Here is a 17,500-nt window from a genome sequence, read left to right on the forward strand (position 1 = left end):
AGCAAGAAACACATGGCAAAAAGCTCTCCCCGGACTGTGAGAAAAAATTAAAAGCCTACAACACCTGGTATTCCCAGGCGGTCTGCCATCCAGGTACTAACCAGGCCCAACCCTGCTTAGCTTCCGAGATCAGACAAGATCGGGCGCTTTCAGGGTGGTATGGCCACAGGTGTGAAAGTTTTTTATTTTACTTCTCTTATTCTGTTGCTGCTGCTGCTGCTGCTGCTGCTGCTGCTGCTGCTGCTGCTGCTGCTGCTGCTGCTGCTGCTGCTGCTGCTGCTGCTTGTCGTCAGACAAAAAGAATTATAAGCCCTGGGACAGGACAGAGAAGGTGAGAAGGTTCAAATAAGGGTTTAAAGCTTTGATGATGAGCAAGAAACACATGGCAAAAAGCTCTCCCCGGACTGTGAGAAAAAATTAAAAGCCTACAACACCTGGTATTCCCAGGCGGTCTCCCATCCAGGTACTAACCAGGCCCAACCCTGCTTAGCTTCCGAGATCAGACGAGATCGGGCGCTTTCAAGGTGGTATGGCCGCAGGTGTGAAAGTTTTTTATTTTACTTCTCTTATTCTGTTGCTGCTGCTGCTGCTGCTGCTGCTGCTGCTGCTGCTGCTGCTGCTGCTGCTGCTGCTGCTGCTGCTGCTGCTTGTCGTCAGACAAAAAGAATTATAAGCCCTGGGACAGGACAGAGAAGGTGAGAAGGTTCAAATAAGGGTTTAAAGCTTTGATGATGAGCAAGAAACACATGGCAAAAAGCTCTCCCCGGACTGTGAGAAAAGAAAAAGCCTACAACACCTGGTATTCCCAGGCGGTCTCCCATCCAGGTACTAACCAGGCCCAACCCTGCTTAGCTTCCGAGATCAGGCGCTTTCAGGGTGGTATGGCCGCAGGTGTGAAAGCTCTTTATTTTACTTCTCTTATTCTGTTGCTGCTGCTGCTGCTGCTGCTGCTGCTGCTGCTGCTGCTGCTGCTGCTGCTGCTGCTGCTGCTGCTGCTGCTGCTGCTGCTGCTGCTGCTGCTGCTGCTGCTTGTCGTCAGACAGAAAGAATTATAAGCCCTGGGACAGGACAGAGAAGGTGAGAAGGTTCAAACAAGGGTTTAAAGCTTTGATGATGAGCAAGAAACACATGGCAAAAAGCTCTCCCCGGACTGTGAGAAAAAATTAAAAGCCTACAACACCTGGTATTCCCAGGCGGTCTCCCATCCAGGTACTAACCAGGCCCAACCCTGCTTAGCTTCCGAGATCAGACGAGATCGGACGCTTTCAGGGTGGTATGGCCGTAGGTGTGAAAGTTTTTTATTTTACTTCTCTTATTCTGTTGCTGCTGCTGCTGCTGCTGCTGCTGCTGCTGCTGCTGCTGCTGCTGCTGCTGCTGCTGCTGCTTGTCGTCAGACAAAAAGAATTATAAGCCCTGGGACAGGACAGAGAAGGTGAGATGGTTCAAATAAGGGTTTAAAGCTTTGATGATGAGCAAGAAACATGGCAAAAAGCTCTCCCCGGACTGTGAGAAAAAATTAAAAGCCTACAACACCTGGTATTCCCAGGCGGTCTCCCATCCCGGTACTAACCAGGCCCAACCCTGCTTAGCTTCCGAGATCAGACGAGATCGGGCGCTTTCAGGGTGGTATGGCCGCAGGTGTGAAAGTTTTTTATTTTACTTCTCTTATTCTGTTGCTGCTGCTGCTGCTGCTGCTGCTGCTGCTGCTGCTGCTGCTGCTGCTGCTGCTGCTTGTCGTCAGACAAAAAGAATTATAAGCCCTGGGACAGGACAGAGAAGGTGAGAAGGTTCAAATAAGGGTTTAAAGCTTTGATGATGAGCAAGAAACACATGGCAAAAAGCTCTCCCCGGACTGTGAGAAAAAATTAAAAGCCTACAACACCTGGTATTCCCAGGCGGTCTGCCATCCAGGTACTAACCAGGCCCAACCCTGCTTAGCTTCCGAGATCAGACGAGATCGGGCGCTTTCAGGGTGGTATGGCCGCAGGTGTGAAAGTTTTTTATTTTACTTCTCTTATTCTGTTGCTGTTGCTGCTGCTGCTGCTGCTGCTGCTGCTGCTGCTGCTGCTGCTGCTGCTTGTCGTCAGACAAAAAGAATTATAAGCCCTGGGACAGGACAGAGAAGGTGAGAAGGTTCAAATAAGGGTTTAAAGCTTTGATGATGAGCAAGAAACACATGGCAAAAAGCTCTCCCCGGACTGTGAGAAAAAATTAAAAGCCTACAACACCTGGTATTCCCAGGCGGTCTCCCATCCAGGTACTAACCAGGCCCAACCCTGCTTAGCTTCCGAGATCAGACGAGATCGGGCGCTTTCAGGGTGGTATGGCCGCAGGTGTGAAAGTTTTTTATTTTACTTCTCTTATTCTGCTGCTGCTGCTGCTGCTGCTGCTGCTGCTGCTGCTGCTGCTGCTGCTGCTGCTGCTGCTGCTGCTGCTTGTCGTCAGACAGAAAGAATTATAAGCCCTGGGACTGCACAGAGAAGGTGAGAAGGTTCAAATAAGGGTTTAAAGCTTTGATGATGAGCAAGAAACACATGGCAAAAAGCTCTCCCCGGACTGTGAGAAAAGAAAAAGACTACAACACCTGGTATTCCCAGGCGGTCTCCCATCCAGGTACTAACCAGGCCCAACCCTGCTTAGCTTCCGAGATCAGACGAGATCGGGCGCTTTCAGGGTGGTATGGCCGCAGGTGTGAAAGTTTTTTATTTTACTTCTCTTATTCTGTTGCTGCTGCTGCTGCTGCTGCTGCTGCTGCTGCTGCTGCTGCTGCTGCTGCTGCTGCTGCTGCTGCTTGTCGTCAGACAGAAAGAATTATAAGCCCTGGGACAGGACAGAGAAGGTGAGAAGGTTCAAATAAGGGTTTAAAGCTTTGATGATGAGCAAGAAACACATGGCAAAAAGCTCTCCCCGGACTGTGAGAAAAGAAAAAGCTTACAACACCTGGTATTCCCAGGCGGTCTCCCATCCAGGTACTAACCAGGCCCAACCCTGCTTAGCTTCCGAGATCAGACGAGATCGGGCGCTTTCAGGGTGGTATGGCTGCAGGTGTGAAAGCTCTTTATTTTACTTTTCTTATTCTGTTGCTGCTGCTGCTGCTGCTGCTGCTGCTGCTGCTGCTGCTGCTGCTGCTGCTGCTGCTGCTGCTGCTGCTGCTGCTGCTTGTCGTCAGACAGAAAGAATTATAAGCCCTGGGACAGGACAGAGAAGGTGAGAAGGTTCAAATAAGGGTTTAAAGCTTTGATGATGAGCAAGAAACACATGGCAAAAAGCTCTCCCCGGACTGTGAGAAAAAATTAAAAGCCTACAACACCTGGTATTCCCAGGCAGTCTGCCATCCAGGTACTAACCAGGCCCAACCCTGCTTAGCTTCCGAGATCAGACGAGATCGGGCGCTTTCAGGGTGGTATGGCCGCAGGTGTGAAAGTTTTTTATTTTACTTCTCTTATTCTGTTGCTGCTGCTGCTGCTGCTGCTGCTGCTGCTGCTGCTGCTGCTGCTTGTCGTCAGACAAAAAGAATTATAAGCCCTGGGACAGGACAGAGAAGGTGAGAAGGTTCAAATAAGGGTTTAAAGCTTTGATGATGAGCAAGAAACACATGGCAAAAAGCTCTCCCCGGACTGTGAGAAAAAATTAAAAGCCTACAACACCTGGTATTCCCAGGTGGACTCCCATCCAGGTACTAACCAGGCCCAACCCTGCTTAGCTTCGGAGATCAGACGAGATCGGGCGCTTTCAGGGTGGTATGGCCGCAGGTGTGAAAGTTTTTTATTTTACTTCTCTTATTCTGCTGCTGCTGCTGCTGCGGCTGCTGCTGCTGCTGCTGCTGCTGCTTGTCGTCAGACAGAAAGAATTATAAGCCCTGGGACTGCACAGAGAAGGTGAGAAGGTTCAAATAAGGGTTTAAAGCTTTGATGATGAGCAAGAAACACATGGCAAAACGCTCTCCCCGGACTGTGAGAAAAGAAAAAGACTACAACACCTGGTATTCCCAGGCGGTCTCCCATCCAGGTACTAACCAGGCCCAACCCTGCTTAGCTTCCGAGATCAGACGAGATCGGGCGCTTTCGTGGTGGTATGGCCGCAGGTGTGAAAGTTTTTTATTTTACTTCTCTTATTCTGTTGCTGTTGCTGCTGCTGCTGCTGCTGCTGCTGCTGCTGCTGCTGCTGCTGCTGCTTGTCGTCAGACAGAAAGAATTATAAGCCCTGGGACAGGACAGAGAAGGTGAGAAGGTTCAAATAAGGGTTTAAAGCTTTGATGATGAGCAAGAAACACATGGCAAAAAGCTCTCCCCGGACTGTGAGAAAAGAAAAAGCCTACAACACCTGGTATTCCCAGGCGGTCTCCCATCCAGGTACTAACCAGGCCCAACCCTGCTTAGCTTCCGAGATCAGACGAGATCAGGCGCTTTCAGGGAGGTATGGCTTCAGGTGTGAAAGCTCTTTATTTTACTTTTCTTATTCTGTTGCTGCTGCTGCTGCTGCTGCTGCTGCTGCTGCTGCTGCTGCTGCTGCTGCTGCTGCTGCTGCTGCTGCTGCTGCTTGTCGTCAGACAGAAAGAATTATAAGCCCTGGGACAGGACAGAGAAGGTGAGAAGGTTCAAATAAGGGTTTAAAGCTTTGATGATGAGCAAGAAACACATGGCAAAAAGCTCTCCCCGGACTGTGAGAAAAAATTAAAAGCCTACAACACCTGGTATTCCCAGGCGGTCTCCCATCCAGGTACTAACCAGGCCCAACCCTGCTTAGCTTCCGAGATCAGACGAGATCGGGCGCTTTCAGGGTGGTATGGCCGCAGGTGTGAAAGTTTTTTATTTTACTTCTCTTATTCTGTTGCTGCTGCTGCTGCTGCTGCTGCTGCTGCTGCTGCTGCTGCTGCTGCTGCTGCTGCTGCTGCTGCTGCTGCTGCTGCTGCTGCTTGTCGTCAGACAAAAAGAATTATAAGCCCTGGGACAGGACAGAGAAGGTGAGAAGGTTCAAATAAGGGTTTAAAGCTTTGATGATGAGCAAGAAACACATGGCAAAAAGCTCTCCCCGGACTGTGAGAAAAAATTAAAAGCCTACAACACCTGGTATTCCCAGGCGGTCTCCCATCCAGGTACTAACCAGGCCCAACCCTGCTTAGCTTCCGAGATCAGACGAGATCGGGCGCTTTCAGGGTGGTATGGCCGCAGGTGTGAAAGTTTTTTATTTTACTTCTCTTATTCTGCTGCTGCTGCTGCTGCTGCTGCTGCTGCTGCTGCTGCTGCTGCTGCTGCTGCTGCTGCTTGTCGTCAGACAGAAAGAATTATAAGCCCTGGGACAGGACAGAGAAGGTGAGAAGGTTCAAATAAGGGTTTAAAGCTTTGATGATGAGCAAGAAACACATGGCAAAAAGCTCTCCCCGGACTGTGAGAAAAGAAAAAGCCTACAACACCTGGTATTCCCAGGCGGTCTCCCATCCAGGTACTAACCAGGCCCAACCCTGCTTAGCTTCCGAGATCAGGCGCTTTCAGGGTGGTATGGCCGCAGGTGTGAAAGTTTTTTATTTTACTTCTCTTATTCTGTTGCTGTTGCTGCTGCTGCTGTTGCTGCTGCTGCTGTTGCTGCTGCTGCTGTTGCTGCTGCTGCTGTTGCTGCTGCTGCTGTTGCTGCTGCTGCTGTTGCTGCTGCTGCTGTTGCTGCTGCTGCTGTTGCTGCTGCTGCTGTTGCTGCTGCTGCTGCTGCTGCTGCTGCTGCTGCTGCTGCTGCTGCTGCTTGTCGTCAGACAGAAAGAATTATAAGCCCTGGGACAGGACAGAGAAGGTGAGAAGGTTCAAATAAGGGTTTAAAGCTTTGATGATGAGCAAGAAACACATGGCAAAAAGCTCTCCCCGGACTGTGAGAAAAGAAAAAGCCTACAACACCTGGTATTCCCAGGCGGTCTCCCATCCAGGTACTAACCAGGCCCAACCCTGCTTAGCTTCTGAGATCAGACGAGATCGGGCGCTTTCAGGGTGGTATGGCCGCAGGTGTTAAAGCTCTTTATTTTACTTTTCTTATTCTGTTGCTGCTGCTGCTGCTGCTGCTGCTGCTGCTGCTGCTGCTGCTGCTTGTCGTCAGACAGAAAGAATTATAAGCCCTGGGACAGGACAGAGAAGGTGAGAAGGTTCAAATAAGGGTTTAAAGCTTTGATGATGAGCAAGAAACACATGGCAAAAAGCTCTCCCCGGACTGTGAGAAAAAATTAAAAGCCTACAACACCTGGTATTCCCAGGCGGTCTCCCATCCAGGTACTAACCAGGCCCAACCCTGCTTAGCTTCCGAGATCAGACGAGATCGGGCGCTTTCAGGGTGATATGGCCGCAGGTGTGAAAGTTTTTTATTTTACTTCTCTTATTCTGTTGCTGCTGCTGCTGCTGCTGCTGCTGCTGCTGCTGCTGCTGCTTGTCGTCAGACAAAAAGAATTATAAGCCCTGGGACAGGACAGAGAAGGTGAGAAGGTTCAAATAAGGGTTTAAAGCTTTGATGATGAGCAAGAAACACATGGCAAAAAGCTCTCCCCGGACTGTGAGAAAAAATTAAAAGCCTACAACACCTGGTATTCCCAGGCGGTCTCCCATCCAGGTACTAACCAGGCCCAACCCTGCTTAGCTTCCGAGATCAGGCGCTTTCAGGGTGGTATGGCCGCAGGTGTGAAAGTTTTTTATTTTACTTCTCTTATTCTGCTGCTGCTGCTGCTGCTGCTGCTGCTGCTGCTGCTGCTGCTGCTGCTGCTGCTGCTGCTGCTGCTGCTGCTGCTGCTGCTGCTGCTGCTGCTGCTGCTGCTGCTGCTGCTGCTGCTGCTGCTGCTGCTGCTGCTGCTGCTGCTGCTGCTTGTCGTCAGACAAAAAGAATTATAAGCCCTGGGACAGGACAGAGAAGGTGAGAAGGTTCAAATAAGGGTTTAAAGCTTTGATGATGAGCAAGAAACACATGGCAAAAAGCTCTCCCCGGACTGTGAGAAAAGAAAAAGCCTACAACACCTGGTATTCCCAGGCGGTCTCCCATCCAGGTACTAACCAGGCCCAACCCTGCTTAGCTTCCGAGATCAGACGAGATCGGGCGCTTTCAGGGTGGTATGGCCGCAGGTGTGAAAGTTTTTTATTTTACTTCTCTTATTCTGTTGCTGCTGCTGCTGCTGCTTCTGCTTCTGCTGCTGCTTCTGCTTCTGCTGCTGCTGCTTCTGCTTCTGCTGCTTCTGCTTCTGCTTCTGCTTCTGCTGCTTCTGCTTCTGCTTCTGCTTCTGCTGCTGCTGCTGCTGCTGCTGCTGCTTGTCGTCAGACAGAAAGAATTATAAGCCCTGGGACAGGACAGAGAAGGTGAGAAGGTTCAAATAAGGGTTTAAAGCTTTGATGATGAGCAAGAAACACATGGCAAAAAGCTCTCCCCGGACTGTGAGAAAAGAAAAAGCCTACAACACCTGGTATTCCCAGGCGGTCTCCCATCCAGGTACTAACCAGGCCCAACCCTGCTTAGCTTCCGAGATCAGATGAGATCGGGCGCTTTCAGGGTGGTATGGCCGCAGGTGTGAAAGCTGTTTATTTTACTTTTCTTATTCTGTTGCTGCTGCTGCTGCTGCTGCTGCTGCTGCTGCTGCTGCTGCTGCTGCTGCTGCTGCTTGTCGTCAGACAGAAAGAATTATAAGCCCTGGGACAGGACAGAGAAGGTGAGAAGGTTCAAATAAGGGTTTAAAGCTTTGATGATGAGCAAGAAACACATGGCAAAAAGCTCTCCCCGGACTGTGAGAAAAAATTAAAAGCCTTCACCACCTGGTATTCCCAGGCGGTCTCCCATCCAGGTACTAACCAGGCCCAACCCTGCTTAGCTTCCGAGATCAGACAAGATCGGGCGCTTTCAGGGTGGTATGGCCGCAGGTGTGAAAGTGTTTTATTTTACTTCTCTTATTCTGTTGCTGCTGCTGCTGCTTGTCGTCAGACAGAAAGAATTATAAGCCCTGGGACAGGACAGAGAAGGTGAGAAGGTTCAAATAAGGGTTTAAAGCTTTGATGATGAGCAAGAAACACATGGCAAAAAGCTCTCCCCGGACTGTGAGAAAAAATTAAAAGCCTACAACACCAGGTACTCCCAGGCGGTCTCCCATCCAGGTACTAACCAGGCCCAACACTGCTTAGCTTCCGAGATCAGACGAGATCGGGCGCTTTCAGGGTGGTATGGCCACAGGTGTGAAAGTTTTTTATTTTACTTCTCTTATTCTGTTGCTGCTGCTGCTGCTTGTCGTCAGACAGAAAGAATTATAAGCCCTGGGACAGGACAGAGAAGGTGAGAAGGTTCAAATAAGGGTTTAAAGCTTTGATGATGAGCAAGAAACACATGGCAAAAAGCTCTCCCTGGACTGTGAGAAAAAATTAAAAGCCTACAACACCTGGTATTCCCAGGCAGTCTCCTATCCAGGTACTAACCAGGCCCAACCCTGCTTAGCTTCCGAGATCAGACGAGATCGGTCGCTTTCAGGGTGGTATGGCTGCAGGTGTGAAAGTTTTTTATTTTACTTCTCTTATTCTGTTGCTGCTGCTGCTGCTGCTGCTGCTGCTGCTGCTGTTGCTGCTGCTGCTGCTGCTGCTGCTGCTGCTGCTGCTGCTGCTGCTGCTGCTGCTGCTGCTTGTCGTCAGACAGAAAGAATTATAAGGCCTGGGACAGGACAGAGAAGGTGAGAAGGTTCAAATAAGGGTTTAAAGCTTTGATGATGAGCAAGAAACACATGGCAAAAAGCTCTCCCCGGACTGTGAGACAAGAAAAAGCCTACAACACCTGGTATTCCCAGGGGGTCTCCCATCCAGGTACTAACCAGGCCCAACCGGGCTTAGCTTCCGAGATCAGACGAGATCAGGCGCTTTCAGGGTGGTATGGCCGCAGGTGTGAAAGTTTTTTATTTTACTTCTCTTATTCTGTTGCTGCTGCTGCTGCTGCTGCTGCTGCTGCTGCTGCTGCTGCTGCTGCTGCTGCTGCTGCTGCTGCTGCTGCTGCTGCTGCTTGTCGTCAGACAAAAAGAATTATAAGCCCTGGGACAGGACAGAGAAGGTGAGAAGGTTCAAATAAGGGTTTAAAGCTTTGATGATGAGCAAGAAACACATGGCAAAAAGCTCTCCCCGGACTGTGAGAAAAAATTAAAAGCCTGCAACACCTGGTATTCCCAGGCAGTCTCCCATCCAGGTACTAACCAGGCCCAACCCTGCTTAGCTTCCGAGATCAGACGAGATCGCGCGCTTTCAGGGTGGTATGGCCGCAGGTGTGAAAGTTTTTTATTTTACTTCTCTTATTCTGTTGCTGCTGCTGCTGCTGCTGCTGCTGCTGCTGCTGCTGCTGCTGCTGCTGCTGCTGCTGCTGCTGCTGCTGCTGCTGCTGCTGCTTGTCGTCAGACAGAAAGAATTATAAGCCCTGGGACAGGACAGAGAAGGTGAGAAGGTTCAAATAAGGGTTTAAAGCTTTGATGATGAGCAAGAAACACATGGCAAAAAGCTCTCCCCGGACTGTGAGACAAGAAAAAGCCTACAACACCTGGTATTCCCAGGCGGTCTCCCATCCAGGTACTAACCAGGCCCAACCCTGTTTAGCTTCCGAGATCAGACGAGATCGGGCGCTTTCAGGGTGGTATGGCCGCAGGTGTGAAAGTTTTTTATTTTACTTCTCTTATTCTGTTGCTGCTGCTGCTGCTGCTGCTGCTGCTGCTGCTGCTGCTGCTGCTGCTGCTGCTGCTGCTGCTGCTGCTTGTCGTCAGACAGAAAGAATTATAAGCCCTGGGACAGGACAGAGAAGGTGAGAAGGTTCAAATAAGGGTTTAAAGCTTTGATGATGAGCAAGAAACACATGGCAAAAAGCTCTCCCCGGACTGTGAGACAAGAAAAAGCCTACAACACCTGGTATTCCCAGGCGGTCTCCCATCCAGGTACTAACCAGGCCCAACCCTGCTTAGCTTCCGAGATCAGACGAGATCGGGCGCTTTCAGGGTGGTATGGCCACAGGTGTGAAAGTTTTTTATTTTACTTCTCTTATTCTGTTGCTGTTGCTGCTGCTGCTGCTGCTGCTGCTGCTGCTGCTGCTTGTCGTCAGACAGAAAGAATTATAAGCCCTGGGACAGGACAGAGAAGGTGAGAAGGTTCAAATAAGGGTTTAAAGCTTTGATGATGAGCAAGAAACACATGGCAAAAAGCTCTCCCCGGACTGTGAGAAAAAATTAAAAGCCTACAACACCTGGTATTTCCAGGCGGTCTCCCATCCAGGTACTAACCAGGCCCAACCCTGCTTAGCTTCCGAGATCAGACAAGATCGGGCGCTTTCAGGGTGGTATGGAGGCAGGTGTGAAAGTTTTTATTTTACTTCTCTTATTCTGTTGCTGCTGCTGCTGCTGCTGCTGCTGCTGCTGCTGCTGCTGCTGCTGCTTGTCGTCAGACAGAAAGAATTATAAGCCCTGGGACAGGACAGAGAAGGTGAGAAGGTTCAAATAAGGGTTTAAAGCTTTGATGAGCAAGAAACACATGGCAAAAAGCTCTCCCCGGACTGTGAGAAAAAATTAAAAGCCTACAACACCTGGTATTCCCAGGCGGTCTCCCATCCAGGTACTAACCAGGCCCAACCCTGCTTAGCTTCCGAGATCAGACGAGATCGGGCGCTTTCAGGGTGGTATGGCCACAGGTGTGAAAGTGTTTTATTTTACTTCTCTTATTCTGTTGCTGCTGCTGCTGCTTGTCGTCAGACAGAAAGAATTATAAGCCCTGGGACAGGACAGAGAAGGTGAGAAGGTTCAAATAAGGGTTTAAAGCTTTGATGATGAGCAAGAAACACATGGCAAAAAGCTCTCCCCGGACTGTGAGAAAAAATTAAAAGCCTACAACACCTGGTACCCCCAGGCGGTCTCCCATCCAGGTACTAACCAGGCCCAACACTGCTTAGCTTCCGAGATCAGACGAGATCGGGCGCTTTCAGGGTGGTATGGCCGCAGGTGTGAAAATTTTTTATTTTACTTCTCTTATTCTGTTGCTGCTGCTGCTGCTGCTGCTGCTGCTGCTGCTGCTGCTGCTGCTGCTGCTGCTGCTGCTGCTGCTGCTGCTTGTCGTCAGACAGAAAGAATTATAAGCCCTGGGACAGGACAGAGAAGGTGAGAAGGTTCAAATAAGGGTTTAAAGCTTTGATGATGAGCAAGAAACACATGGCAAAAAGCTCTCCCTGGACTGTGAGAAAAAATTAAAAGCCTACAACACCTGGTATTCCCAGGCAGTCTCCTATCCAGGTACTAACCAGGCCCAACCCTGCTTAGCTTCCGAGATCAGACGAGATCGGTCGCTTTCAGGGTGGTATGGCCGCAGGTGTGAAAGTTTTTTATTTTACTTCTCTTATTCTGCTGCTGCTGCTGCTGCTGCTGCAGCTGCTGCTTCTGCTGCAGCTGCTGCTTGTCGTCAGACAGAAAGAATTATAAGCCCTGGGACAGGACAGAGAAGGTGAGAAGGTTCAAATAAGGGTTTAAAGCTTTGATGATGAGCAAGAAACACATGGCAAAAAGCTCTCCCCGGACTGTGAGACAAGAAATAGCCTACAACACCTGGTATTCCCAGGCGGTCTCCCATCCAGGTACTAACCAGGCCCAACCCTGCTTAGCTTCCGAGATCAGACGAGATCAGGCGCTTTCAGGGTGGTATGGCCGCAGGTGTGAAAGTTTTTTATTTTACTTCTCTTATTCTGTTGCTGCTGCTGCTGCTGCTGCTGCTGCTGCTGCTGCTGCTTGTCGTCAGACAAAAATAATTATAAGCCCTGGGACAGGACAGAGAAGGTGAGAAGGTTCAAATAAGGGTTTAAAGCTTTGATGATGAGCAAGAAACACATGGCAAAAAGCTCTCCCCGGACTGTGAGAAAAAATTAAAAGCCTGCAACACCTGGTATTCCCAGGGTGTCTCCCATCCAGGAACTAACCAGGCCCAACCCTGCTTAGCTTCCGAGATCAGACGAGATCGGTCGCTTTCAGGGTGGTATGGCCGCAGGTGTGAAAGTTTTTTATTTTACTTCTCTTATTCTGTTGCTGCTGCTGCTGCTGCTGCTGCTGCTGCTGCTGCTGCTGCTGCTGCTGCTGCTGCTGCTGCTGCTGCTGCTTGTCGTCAGACAGAAAGAATTATAAGCCCTGGGACAGGACAGAGAAGGTGAGAAGGTTCAAATAAGGGTTTAAAGCTTTGATGATGAGCAAGAAACACATGGCAAAAAGCTCTCCCCGGACTGTGAGACAAGAAAAAGCCTACAACACCTGGTATTCCCAGGCAGTCTCCCATCCAGGTACTAACCAGGCCCAACCCTGCTTAGCTTCCAAGATCAGACGAGATCGGGCGCTTTCAGGGTGGTATGGCCGCAGGTGTGAAAGTTTTTTATTTTACTTCTCTTATTCTGTTGCTGCTGCTGCTGCTGCTGCTGCTGCTGCTGCTGCTGCTGCTGCTGCTGCTGCTGCTGCTGCTTGTCGTCAGACAGAAAGAATTATAAGCCCTGGGACAGGACAGAGAAGGTGAGAAGGTTCAAATAAGGGTTTAAAGCTTTGATGATGAGCAAGAAACACATGGCAAAAAGCTCTCCCCGGACTGTGAGACAAGAAAAAGCCTACAACACCTGGTATTCCCAGGCGGTCTCCCATCCAGGTACTAACCAGGCCCAACCCTGCTTAGCTTCCGAGATCAGACAAGATCGGGCGCTTTCAGGGTGGTATGGCCACAGGTGTGAAAGTTTTTTATTTTACTTCTCTTATTCTGTTGCTGCTGCTGCTGCTGCTGCTGCTGCTGCTGCTGCTGCTGCTGCTGCTGCTGCTGCTGCTGCTGCTGCTGCTGCTGCTGCTGCTGCTGCTTGTCGTCAGACAGAAAGAATTATAAGCCCTGGGACAGGACAGAGAAGGTGAGAAGGTTCAAATAAGGGTTTAAAGCTTTGATGATGAGCAAGAAACACATGGCAAAAAGCTCTCCCCGGACTGTGAGAAAAAATTAAAAGCCTACAACACCTGGTATTCCCAGGCGGTCACCCATCCAGGTACTAACCAGGCCCAACCCTGCTTAGCTTCCGAGATCAGACGAGATCGGGCGCTTTCAGGGTGGTATGGCCGCAGGTGTGAAAGTTTTTATTTTACTTCTCTTATTCTGTTGCTGCTGCTGCTGCTGCTGCTGCTGCTGCTGCTGCTGCTGCTGCTGCTGCTGCTGCTGCTGCTGCTGCTGCTTGTCGTCAGACAGAAAGAATTATAAGCCCTGGGACAGGACAGAGAAGGTGAGAAGGTTCAAATAAGGGTTTAAAGCTTTGATGATGAGCAAGAAACACATGGCAAAAAGCTCTCCCCGGACTGTGAGAAAAAATTAAAAGCCTACAACACCTGGTATTCCCAGGCGGTCTCCCATCCAGGTACTAACCAGGCCCAACCCTGCTTAGCTTCCGAGATCAGACGAGATCGGGCGCTTTCAGGGTGGTATGGCCGCAGGTGTGAAAGTTTTTTATTTTACTTCTCTTATTCTGTTGCTGCTGCTGCTGCTGCTGCTGCTGCTGCTGCTGCTGCTGCTGCTGCTGCTGCTGCTGCTGCTTGTCGTCAGACAAAAAGAATTATAAGCCCTGGGACAGGACAGAGAAGGTGAGAAGGTTCAAATAAGGGTTTAAAGCTTTGATGATGAGCAAGAAACAAATGGCAAAAAGCTCTCCCCGGACTGTGAGACAAGAAAAAGCCTACAACACCTGGTATTCCCAGGCGGTCTCCCATCCAGGTACTAACCAGGCCCAACCCTGCTTAGCTTCCGAGATCAGACGAGATCGGGCGCTTTCAGGGTGGTATGGCCACAGGTGTGAAAGTTTTTTATTTTACTTCTCTTATTCTGTTGCTGCTGCTGCTGCTGCTGCTGCTGCTGCTGCTGCTGCTGCTGCTGCTGCTGCTGCTTGTCGTCAGACAGAAAGAATTATAAGCCCTGGGACAGGACAGAGAAGGTGAGAAGGTTCAAATAAGGGTTTAAAGCTTTGATGATGAGCAAGAAACACATGGCAAAAAGCTCTCCCCGGACTGTGAGAAAAAATTAAAAGCCTACAACACCTGGTATTCCCAGGCGGTCTCCCATCCAGGTACTAACCAGGCCCAACCCTGCTTAGCTTCCGAGATCAGACGAGATCGGGCGCTTTCAGGGTGGTATGGCCACAGGTGTGAAAGTTTTTTATTTTACTTCTCTTATTCTGTTGCTGCTGCTGCTGCTTGTCGTCAGACAGAAAGAATTATAAGCCCTGGGACAGGACAGAGAAGGTGAGAAGGTTCAAATAAGGGTTTAAAGCTTTGATGATGAGCAAGAAACACATGGCAAAAAGCTCTCCCCGGACTGTGAGAAAAAATTAAAAGCCTACAACACCTGGTATTCCCAGGCAGTCTCCCATTCAGGTACTAACCAGGCCCAACCCTGCTTAGCTTCCGAGATCAGACGAGATCGGTCGCTTTCAGGGTGGTATGGGCCGCAGGTGTGAAAGTTTTTTATTTTACTTCTCTTATTCTGTTGCTGCTGCTGCTGCTGCTGCTGCTGCTGCTGCTGCTGCTGCTGCTGCTGCTGCTGCTGCTGCTGCTGCTTCTGCTGCTGCTGCTGCTGCTGCTTGTCGTCAGACAGAAAGAATTATAAGCCCTGGGACAGGACAGAGAAGGTGAGAAGGTTCAAATAAGGGTTTAAAGCTTTGATGATGAGCAAGAAACACATGGCAAAAAGCTCTCCCCAGACTGTGAGACAAGAAAAAGCCTACAACACCTGGTATTCCCAGGCAGTCTCCCATCCAGGTACTAACCAGGCCCAACCCTGCTTAGCTTCCGAGATCAGACGAGATCGGGCGCTTTCAGGGTGGTATGGCCGCAGGTGTGAAAGTTTTTTATTTTACTTCTCTTATTCTGTTGCTGTTGCTGCTGCTGCTGCTGCTGCTGCTGCTGCTGCTGCTGCTGCTGCTGCTGCTGCTGCTGCTGCTTGTCGTCAGACAGAAAGAATTATAAGCCCTAGGACAGGACAGAGAAGGTGAGAAGGTTCAAATAAGGGTTTAAAGCTTTGATGATGAGCAAGAAACACATGGCAAAAAGCTCTCCCCGGACTGTGAGACAAGAAAAAGCCTACAACACCTGGTATTCCCAGGCGGTCTCCCATCCAGGTACTAACCAGGCCCAACCCTGCTTAGCTTCCGAGATCAGACGAGATCAGGCGCTTTCAGGGTGGTATGGCCGCAGGTGTGAAAGTTTTTTATTTTACTTCTCTTATTCTGTTGCTGCTGCTGCTGCTGCTGCTGCTGCTGCTGCTGCTGCTGCTGCTGCTGCTTGTCGTCAGACAGAAAGAATTATAAGCCCTGGGACAGGACAGAGAAGGTGAGAAGGTTCAAATAAGGGTTTAAAGCTTTGATGATGAGCAAGAAACACATGGCAAAAAGCTCTCCCCGGACTGTGAGAAAAAATTAAAAGCCTACAACACCTGGTATTCCCAGGCGGTCTCCCATCCAGGTACTAACCAGGCCCAACGCTGCTTAGCTTCCGAGATCAGACGAGATCGGGCGCTTTCAGGGTGGTATGGCCGCAGGTGTGAATGTGTTTTATTTTACTTCTCTTATTCTGTTGCTGCTGCTGCTGCTGCTGCTGCTGCTGCTGCTGCTGCTGCTGCTGCTGCTGCTGCTGCTGCTGCTGCTGCTGCTGCTTGTCGTCAGACAGAAAGAATTATAAGCCCTGGGACAGGACAGAGAAGGTGAGAAGGTTCAAATAAGGGTTTAAAGCTTTGATGATGAGCAAGAAACACATGGCAAAAAGCTCTCCCCGGACTGTGAGACAAGAAAAAGCCTACAACACCTGGTATTCCCAGGCGGTCTCCCATCCAGGTACTAACCAGGCCCAACCCTGCTTAGCTTCCGAGATCAGACAAGATCGGGCGCTTTCAGGGTGGTATGGCCGCAGGTATGAAAGTTTTTTATTTTACTTCTCTTATTCTGTTGCTGTTGCTGTTGCTGCTGCTGCTGCTGCTGCTGCTGCTGCTGCTGCTGCTGCTTGTCGTCAGACAGAAAGAATTATAAGCCCTGGGACAGGACAGAGAAGGTGAGAAGGTTCAAATAAGGGTTTAAAGCTTTGATGATGAGCAAGAAACACATGGCAAAAAGCTCTCCCCGGACTGTGAGAAAAAATTAAAAGCCTACAACACCTGGTATTCCCAGGCGGTCTCCCATCCAGGTACTAATCAGGCCCAACCCTGCTTAGCTTCCGAGATCAGACGAGATCGGGCGCTTTCAGGGTGGTATGGCCGCAGGTGTGAAAGTTTTTATTTTACTTCTCTTATTCTGTTGCTGCTGCTGCTGCTGCTGCTGCTGCTGCTGCTGCTGCTGCTGCTGCTGCTGCTGCTGCTGCTGCTTGTCGTCAGACAGAAAGAATTATAAGCCCTGGGACAGGACAGAGAAGGTGAGAAGGTTCAAATAAGGGTTTAAAGCTTTGATGATGAGCAAGAAACACATGGCAAAAAGCTCTCCCCGGACTGTGAGAAAAAATTAAAAGCCTACAACACCTGGTATTCCCAGGCGGTCTCCCATCCAGGTACTAACCAGGCCCAACCCTGCTTAGCTTCCGAGATCAGACGAGATCGGGCGCTTTCAGGGTGGTATGGCCGCAGTTGTGAAAGTTTTTTATTTTACTTCTCTTATTCTGTTGCTGCTGCTGCTGCTGCTGCTGCTGCTGCTGCTGCTGCTGCTGCTGCTGCTGCTGCTGCTGCTGCTGCTGCTTGTCGTCAGACAAAAAGAATTATAAGCCCTGGGACAGGACAGAGAAGGTGAGAAGGTTCAAATAAGGGTTTAAAGCTTTGATGATGAGCAAGAAACACATGGCAAAAAGCTCTCCCCGGACTGTGAGAAAAAATTAAAAGCCTACAACACCTGGTATTCCCAGGCGGTCTCCCATCCAGGTACTAACCAGGCCCAACCCTGCTTAGCTTCCGAGATCAGACGAGATCGGGCGCTTTCAGGGTGGTATGGCCGCAGGTGTGAAAGTTTTTTATTTTACTTCTCTTATTCTGTTGCTGCTGCTGCTGCTGCTGCTGCTGCTGCTGCTGCTGCTGCTGCTGCTGCTGCTGCTGCTGCTGCTGCTTGTCGTCAGACAGAAAGAATTATAAGCCCTGGGACAGGACAGAGAAGGTGAGAAGGTTCAAATAAGGGTTTAAAGCTTTGATGATGAGCAAGAAACACATGGCAAAAAGCTCTCCCCGGACTGTGAGACAAGAAAAAGCCTACAACACCTGGTATTCCCAGGCGGTCTCCCATCCAGGTACTAACCAGGCCCAACCCTGCTTAGCTTCCGAGATCAGACGAGATCGGGCGCTTTCAGGGTGGTATGGCCGCAGGTGTGAAAGTTTTTTATTTTACTTCTCTTATTCTGTTGCTGTTGCTGCTGCTGCTGCTGCTGCTGCTGCTGCTGCTGCTGCTGCTGCTGCTGCTGCTGCTGCTGCTGCTGCTGCTGCTGCTGCTGCTTGTCGTCAGACAGAAAGAATTATAAGCCCTGGGACAG

The 17,500-nt window shown here is 49.9% G+C and overlaps 46 non-coding genes and 3 pseudogenes across 46 annotated transcripts; all 49 read right to left on the reverse strand.

Annotated features, from left to right (window-relative positions):
• Positions 1 to 52: 52 nt before the first annotated feature.
• Positions 53 to 171, reverse strand: LOC128479178 (5S ribosomal RNA). The gene has a single exon (XR_008350063.1). It is a non-coding gene; the product is annotated as a 5S ribosomal RNA (ribosomal RNA).
• Positions 172 to 422: 251 nt separating this feature from the next.
• Positions 423 to 541, reverse strand: LOC128476983 (5S ribosomal RNA). Its single transcript, XR_008347973.1, has one exon. It is a non-coding gene; the product is annotated as a 5S ribosomal RNA (ribosomal RNA).
• A 243-nt stretch (positions 542 to 784) lies between these two features.
• On the reverse strand, positions 785 to 893 carry LOC128479954 (uncharacterized; annotated as a pseudogene).
• Positions 894 to 1,168: 275 nt separating this feature from the next.
• LOC128476888 (5S ribosomal RNA) lies at positions 1,169 to 1,287 on the reverse strand. Its single transcript, XR_008347880.1, has one exon. It is a non-coding gene; the product is annotated as a 5S ribosomal RNA (ribosomal RNA).
• Positions 1,288 to 1,521: 234 nt separating this feature from the next.
• On the reverse strand, positions 1,522 to 1,640 carry LOC128477124 (5S ribosomal RNA). The gene has a single exon (XR_008348108.1). It is a non-coding gene; the product is annotated as a 5S ribosomal RNA (ribosomal RNA).
• A 230-nt stretch (positions 1,641 to 1,870) lies between these two features.
• LOC128477822 (5S ribosomal RNA) lies at positions 1,871 to 1,989 on the reverse strand. Its single transcript, XR_008348775.1, has one exon. It is a non-coding gene; the product is annotated as a 5S ribosomal RNA (ribosomal RNA).
• Positions 1,990 to 2,216: 227 nt separating this feature from the next.
• LOC128476253 (5S ribosomal RNA) lies at positions 2,217 to 2,335 on the reverse strand. Its single transcript, XR_008347271.1, has one exon. It is a non-coding gene; the product is annotated as a 5S ribosomal RNA (ribosomal RNA).
• Positions 2,336 to 2,572: 237 nt separating this feature from the next.
• Positions 2,573 to 2,691, reverse strand: LOC128477165 (5S ribosomal RNA). The gene has a single exon (XR_008348147.1). It is a non-coding gene; the product is annotated as a 5S ribosomal RNA (ribosomal RNA).
• A 237-nt stretch (positions 2,692 to 2,928) lies between these two features.
• Positions 2,929 to 3,047, reverse strand: LOC128477785 (5S ribosomal RNA). The gene has a single exon (XR_008348741.1). It is a non-coding gene; the product is annotated as a 5S ribosomal RNA (ribosomal RNA).
• Positions 3,048 to 3,298: 251 nt separating this feature from the next.
• On the reverse strand, positions 3,299 to 3,417 carry LOC128478777 (5S ribosomal RNA). Its single transcript, XR_008349679.1, has one exon. It is a non-coding gene; the product is annotated as a 5S ribosomal RNA (ribosomal RNA).
• Positions 3,418 to 3,635: 218 nt separating this feature from the next.
• Positions 3,636 to 3,754, reverse strand: LOC128478839 (5S ribosomal RNA). Its single transcript, XR_008349739.1, has one exon. It is a non-coding gene; the product is annotated as a 5S ribosomal RNA (ribosomal RNA).
• A 213-nt stretch (positions 3,755 to 3,967) lies between these two features.
• On the reverse strand, positions 3,968 to 4,086 carry LOC128479145 (5S ribosomal RNA). Its single transcript, XR_008350033.1, has one exon. It is a non-coding gene; the product is annotated as a 5S ribosomal RNA (ribosomal RNA).
• A 225-nt stretch (positions 4,087 to 4,311) lies between these two features.
• On the reverse strand, positions 4,312 to 4,430 carry LOC128479164 (5S ribosomal RNA). Its single transcript, XR_008350050.1, has one exon. It is a non-coding gene; the product is annotated as a 5S ribosomal RNA (ribosomal RNA).
• A 248-nt stretch (positions 4,431 to 4,678) lies between these two features.
• Positions 4,679 to 4,797, reverse strand: LOC128476254 (5S ribosomal RNA). The gene has a single exon (XR_008347272.1). It is a non-coding gene; the product is annotated as a 5S ribosomal RNA (ribosomal RNA).
• A 257-nt stretch (positions 4,798 to 5,054) lies between these two features.
• Positions 5,055 to 5,173, reverse strand: LOC128476255 (5S ribosomal RNA). The gene has a single exon (XR_008347273.1). It is a non-coding gene; the product is annotated as a 5S ribosomal RNA (ribosomal RNA).
• A 228-nt stretch (positions 5,174 to 5,401) lies between these two features.
• Positions 5,402 to 5,510, reverse strand: LOC128479955 (uncharacterized; annotated as a pseudogene).
• A 360-nt stretch (positions 5,511 to 5,870) lies between these two features.
• LOC128478075 (5S ribosomal RNA) lies at positions 5,871 to 5,989 on the reverse strand. Its single transcript, XR_008349014.1, has one exon. It is a non-coding gene; the product is annotated as a 5S ribosomal RNA (ribosomal RNA).
• Positions 5,990 to 6,207: 218 nt separating this feature from the next.
• On the reverse strand, positions 6,208 to 6,326 carry LOC128477345 (5S ribosomal RNA). Its single transcript, XR_008348323.1, has one exon. It is a non-coding gene; the product is annotated as a 5S ribosomal RNA (ribosomal RNA).
• Positions 6,327 to 6,541: 215 nt separating this feature from the next.
• Positions 6,542 to 6,650, reverse strand: LOC128479956 (uncharacterized; annotated as a pseudogene).
• Positions 6,651 to 6,968: 318 nt separating this feature from the next.
• Positions 6,969 to 7,087, reverse strand: LOC128476256 (5S ribosomal RNA). Its single transcript, XR_008347274.1, has one exon. It is a non-coding gene; the product is annotated as a 5S ribosomal RNA (ribosomal RNA).
• A 318-nt stretch (positions 7,088 to 7,405) lies between these two features.
• LOC128476424 (5S ribosomal RNA) lies at positions 7,406 to 7,524 on the reverse strand. The gene has a single exon (XR_008347436.1). It is a non-coding gene; the product is annotated as a 5S ribosomal RNA (ribosomal RNA).
• A 230-nt stretch (positions 7,525 to 7,754) lies between these two features.
• Positions 7,755 to 7,873, reverse strand: LOC128479230 (5S ribosomal RNA). The gene has a single exon (XR_008350113.1). It is a non-coding gene; the product is annotated as a 5S ribosomal RNA (ribosomal RNA).
• A 188-nt stretch (positions 7,874 to 8,061) lies between these two features.
• LOC128478894 (5S ribosomal RNA) lies at positions 8,062 to 8,180 on the reverse strand. The gene has a single exon (XR_008349792.1). It is a non-coding gene; the product is annotated as a 5S ribosomal RNA (ribosomal RNA).
• A 188-nt stretch (positions 8,181 to 8,368) lies between these two features.
• LOC128478698 (5S ribosomal RNA) lies at positions 8,369 to 8,487 on the reverse strand. Its single transcript, XR_008349605.1, has one exon. It is a non-coding gene; the product is annotated as a 5S ribosomal RNA (ribosomal RNA).
• A 267-nt stretch (positions 8,488 to 8,754) lies between these two features.
• LOC128479258 (5S ribosomal RNA) lies at positions 8,755 to 8,873 on the reverse strand. Its single transcript, XR_008350141.1, has one exon. It is a non-coding gene; the product is annotated as a 5S ribosomal RNA (ribosomal RNA).
• A 254-nt stretch (positions 8,874 to 9,127) lies between these two features.
• LOC128477692 (5S ribosomal RNA) lies at positions 9,128 to 9,246 on the reverse strand. The gene has a single exon (XR_008348653.1). It is a non-coding gene; the product is annotated as a 5S ribosomal RNA (ribosomal RNA).
• A 255-nt stretch (positions 9,247 to 9,501) lies between these two features.
• Positions 9,502 to 9,620, reverse strand: LOC128476953 (5S ribosomal RNA). The gene has a single exon (XR_008347943.1). It is a non-coding gene; the product is annotated as a 5S ribosomal RNA (ribosomal RNA).
• Positions 9,621 to 9,860: 240 nt separating this feature from the next.
• LOC128476926 (5S ribosomal RNA) lies at positions 9,861 to 9,979 on the reverse strand. Its single transcript, XR_008347917.1, has one exon. It is a non-coding gene; the product is annotated as a 5S ribosomal RNA (ribosomal RNA).
• Positions 9,980 to 10,194: 215 nt separating this feature from the next.
• On the reverse strand, positions 10,195 to 10,313 carry LOC128479502 (5S ribosomal RNA). Its single transcript, XR_008350374.1, has one exon. It is a non-coding gene; the product is annotated as a 5S ribosomal RNA (ribosomal RNA).
• A 217-nt stretch (positions 10,314 to 10,530) lies between these two features.
• On the reverse strand, positions 10,531 to 10,649 carry LOC128476927 (5S ribosomal RNA). Its single transcript, XR_008347918.1, has one exon. It is a non-coding gene; the product is annotated as a 5S ribosomal RNA (ribosomal RNA).
• A 188-nt stretch (positions 10,650 to 10,837) lies between these two features.
• On the reverse strand, positions 10,838 to 10,956 carry LOC128479278 (5S ribosomal RNA). Its single transcript, XR_008350160.1, has one exon. It is a non-coding gene; the product is annotated as a 5S ribosomal RNA (ribosomal RNA).
• Positions 10,957 to 11,201: 245 nt separating this feature from the next.
• Positions 11,202 to 11,320, reverse strand: LOC128478542 (5S ribosomal RNA). The gene has a single exon (XR_008349455.1). It is a non-coding gene; the product is annotated as a 5S ribosomal RNA (ribosomal RNA).
• A 219-nt stretch (positions 11,321 to 11,539) lies between these two features.
• LOC128477240 (5S ribosomal RNA) lies at positions 11,540 to 11,658 on the reverse strand. Its single transcript, XR_008348222.1, has one exon. It is a non-coding gene; the product is annotated as a 5S ribosomal RNA (ribosomal RNA).
• A 212-nt stretch (positions 11,659 to 11,870) lies between these two features.
• LOC128479438 (5S ribosomal RNA) lies at positions 11,871 to 11,989 on the reverse strand. The gene has a single exon (XR_008350317.1). It is a non-coding gene; the product is annotated as a 5S ribosomal RNA (ribosomal RNA).
• A 243-nt stretch (positions 11,990 to 12,232) lies between these two features.
• Positions 12,233 to 12,351, reverse strand: LOC128478700 (5S ribosomal RNA). Its single transcript, XR_008349607.1, has one exon. It is a non-coding gene; the product is annotated as a 5S ribosomal RNA (ribosomal RNA).
• Positions 12,352 to 12,585: 234 nt separating this feature from the next.
• On the reverse strand, positions 12,586 to 12,704 carry LOC128478386 (5S ribosomal RNA). Its single transcript, XR_008349307.1, has one exon. It is a non-coding gene; the product is annotated as a 5S ribosomal RNA (ribosomal RNA).
• Positions 12,705 to 12,967: 263 nt separating this feature from the next.
• On the reverse strand, positions 12,968 to 13,086 carry LOC128476679 (5S ribosomal RNA). The gene has a single exon (XR_008347682.1). It is a non-coding gene; the product is annotated as a 5S ribosomal RNA (ribosomal RNA).
• A 244-nt stretch (positions 13,087 to 13,330) lies between these two features.
• Positions 13,331 to 13,449, reverse strand: LOC128476257 (5S ribosomal RNA). Its single transcript, XR_008347275.1, has one exon. It is a non-coding gene; the product is annotated as a 5S ribosomal RNA (ribosomal RNA).
• A 234-nt stretch (positions 13,450 to 13,683) lies between these two features.
• Positions 13,684 to 13,802, reverse strand: LOC128476928 (5S ribosomal RNA). Its single transcript, XR_008347919.1, has one exon. It is a non-coding gene; the product is annotated as a 5S ribosomal RNA (ribosomal RNA).
• A 230-nt stretch (positions 13,803 to 14,032) lies between these two features.
• Positions 14,033 to 14,151, reverse strand: LOC128476930 (5S ribosomal RNA). Its single transcript, XR_008347921.1, has one exon. It is a non-coding gene; the product is annotated as a 5S ribosomal RNA (ribosomal RNA).
• A 188-nt stretch (positions 14,152 to 14,339) lies between these two features.
• Positions 14,340 to 14,459, reverse strand: LOC128479518 (5S ribosomal RNA). Its single transcript, XR_008350388.1, has one exon. It is a non-coding gene; the product is annotated as a 5S ribosomal RNA (ribosomal RNA).
• Positions 14,460 to 14,723: 264 nt separating this feature from the next.
• On the reverse strand, positions 14,724 to 14,842 carry LOC128477434 (5S ribosomal RNA). Its single transcript, XR_008348406.1, has one exon. It is a non-coding gene; the product is annotated as a 5S ribosomal RNA (ribosomal RNA).
• Positions 14,843 to 15,082: 240 nt separating this feature from the next.
• Positions 15,083 to 15,201, reverse strand: LOC128477241 (5S ribosomal RNA). Its single transcript, XR_008348223.1, has one exon. It is a non-coding gene; the product is annotated as a 5S ribosomal RNA (ribosomal RNA).
• A 224-nt stretch (positions 15,202 to 15,425) lies between these two features.
• On the reverse strand, positions 15,426 to 15,544 carry LOC128478163 (5S ribosomal RNA). Its single transcript, XR_008349098.1, has one exon. It is a non-coding gene; the product is annotated as a 5S ribosomal RNA (ribosomal RNA).
• A 249-nt stretch (positions 15,545 to 15,793) lies between these two features.
• On the reverse strand, positions 15,794 to 15,912 carry LOC128477933 (5S ribosomal RNA). The gene has a single exon (XR_008348880.1). It is a non-coding gene; the product is annotated as a 5S ribosomal RNA (ribosomal RNA).
• Positions 15,913 to 16,139: 227 nt separating this feature from the next.
• LOC128476728 (5S ribosomal RNA) lies at positions 16,140 to 16,258 on the reverse strand. The gene has a single exon (XR_008347728.1). It is a non-coding gene; the product is annotated as a 5S ribosomal RNA (ribosomal RNA).
• A 238-nt stretch (positions 16,259 to 16,496) lies between these two features.
• Positions 16,497 to 16,615, reverse strand: LOC128477389 (5S ribosomal RNA). Its single transcript, XR_008348365.1, has one exon. It is a non-coding gene; the product is annotated as a 5S ribosomal RNA (ribosomal RNA).
• A 245-nt stretch (positions 16,616 to 16,860) lies between these two features.
• Positions 16,861 to 16,979, reverse strand: LOC128476258 (5S ribosomal RNA). The gene has a single exon (XR_008347276.1). It is a non-coding gene; the product is annotated as a 5S ribosomal RNA (ribosomal RNA).
• A 240-nt stretch (positions 16,980 to 17,219) lies between these two features.
• LOC128476260 (5S ribosomal RNA) lies at positions 17,220 to 17,338 on the reverse strand. The gene has a single exon (XR_008347278.1). It is a non-coding gene; the product is annotated as a 5S ribosomal RNA (ribosomal RNA).
• Positions 17,339 to 17,500: the final 162 nt, after the last annotated feature.

This window comes from Spea bombifrons, chromosome 2 (assembly GCF_027358695.1).
Source record: "Spea bombifrons isolate aSpeBom1 chromosome 2, aSpeBom1.2.pri, whole genome shotgun sequence".
In the NCBI taxonomy this organism is placed as follows: domain Eukaryota; kingdom Metazoa; phylum Chordata; class Amphibia; order Anura; family Pelobatidae; genus Spea; species Spea bombifrons.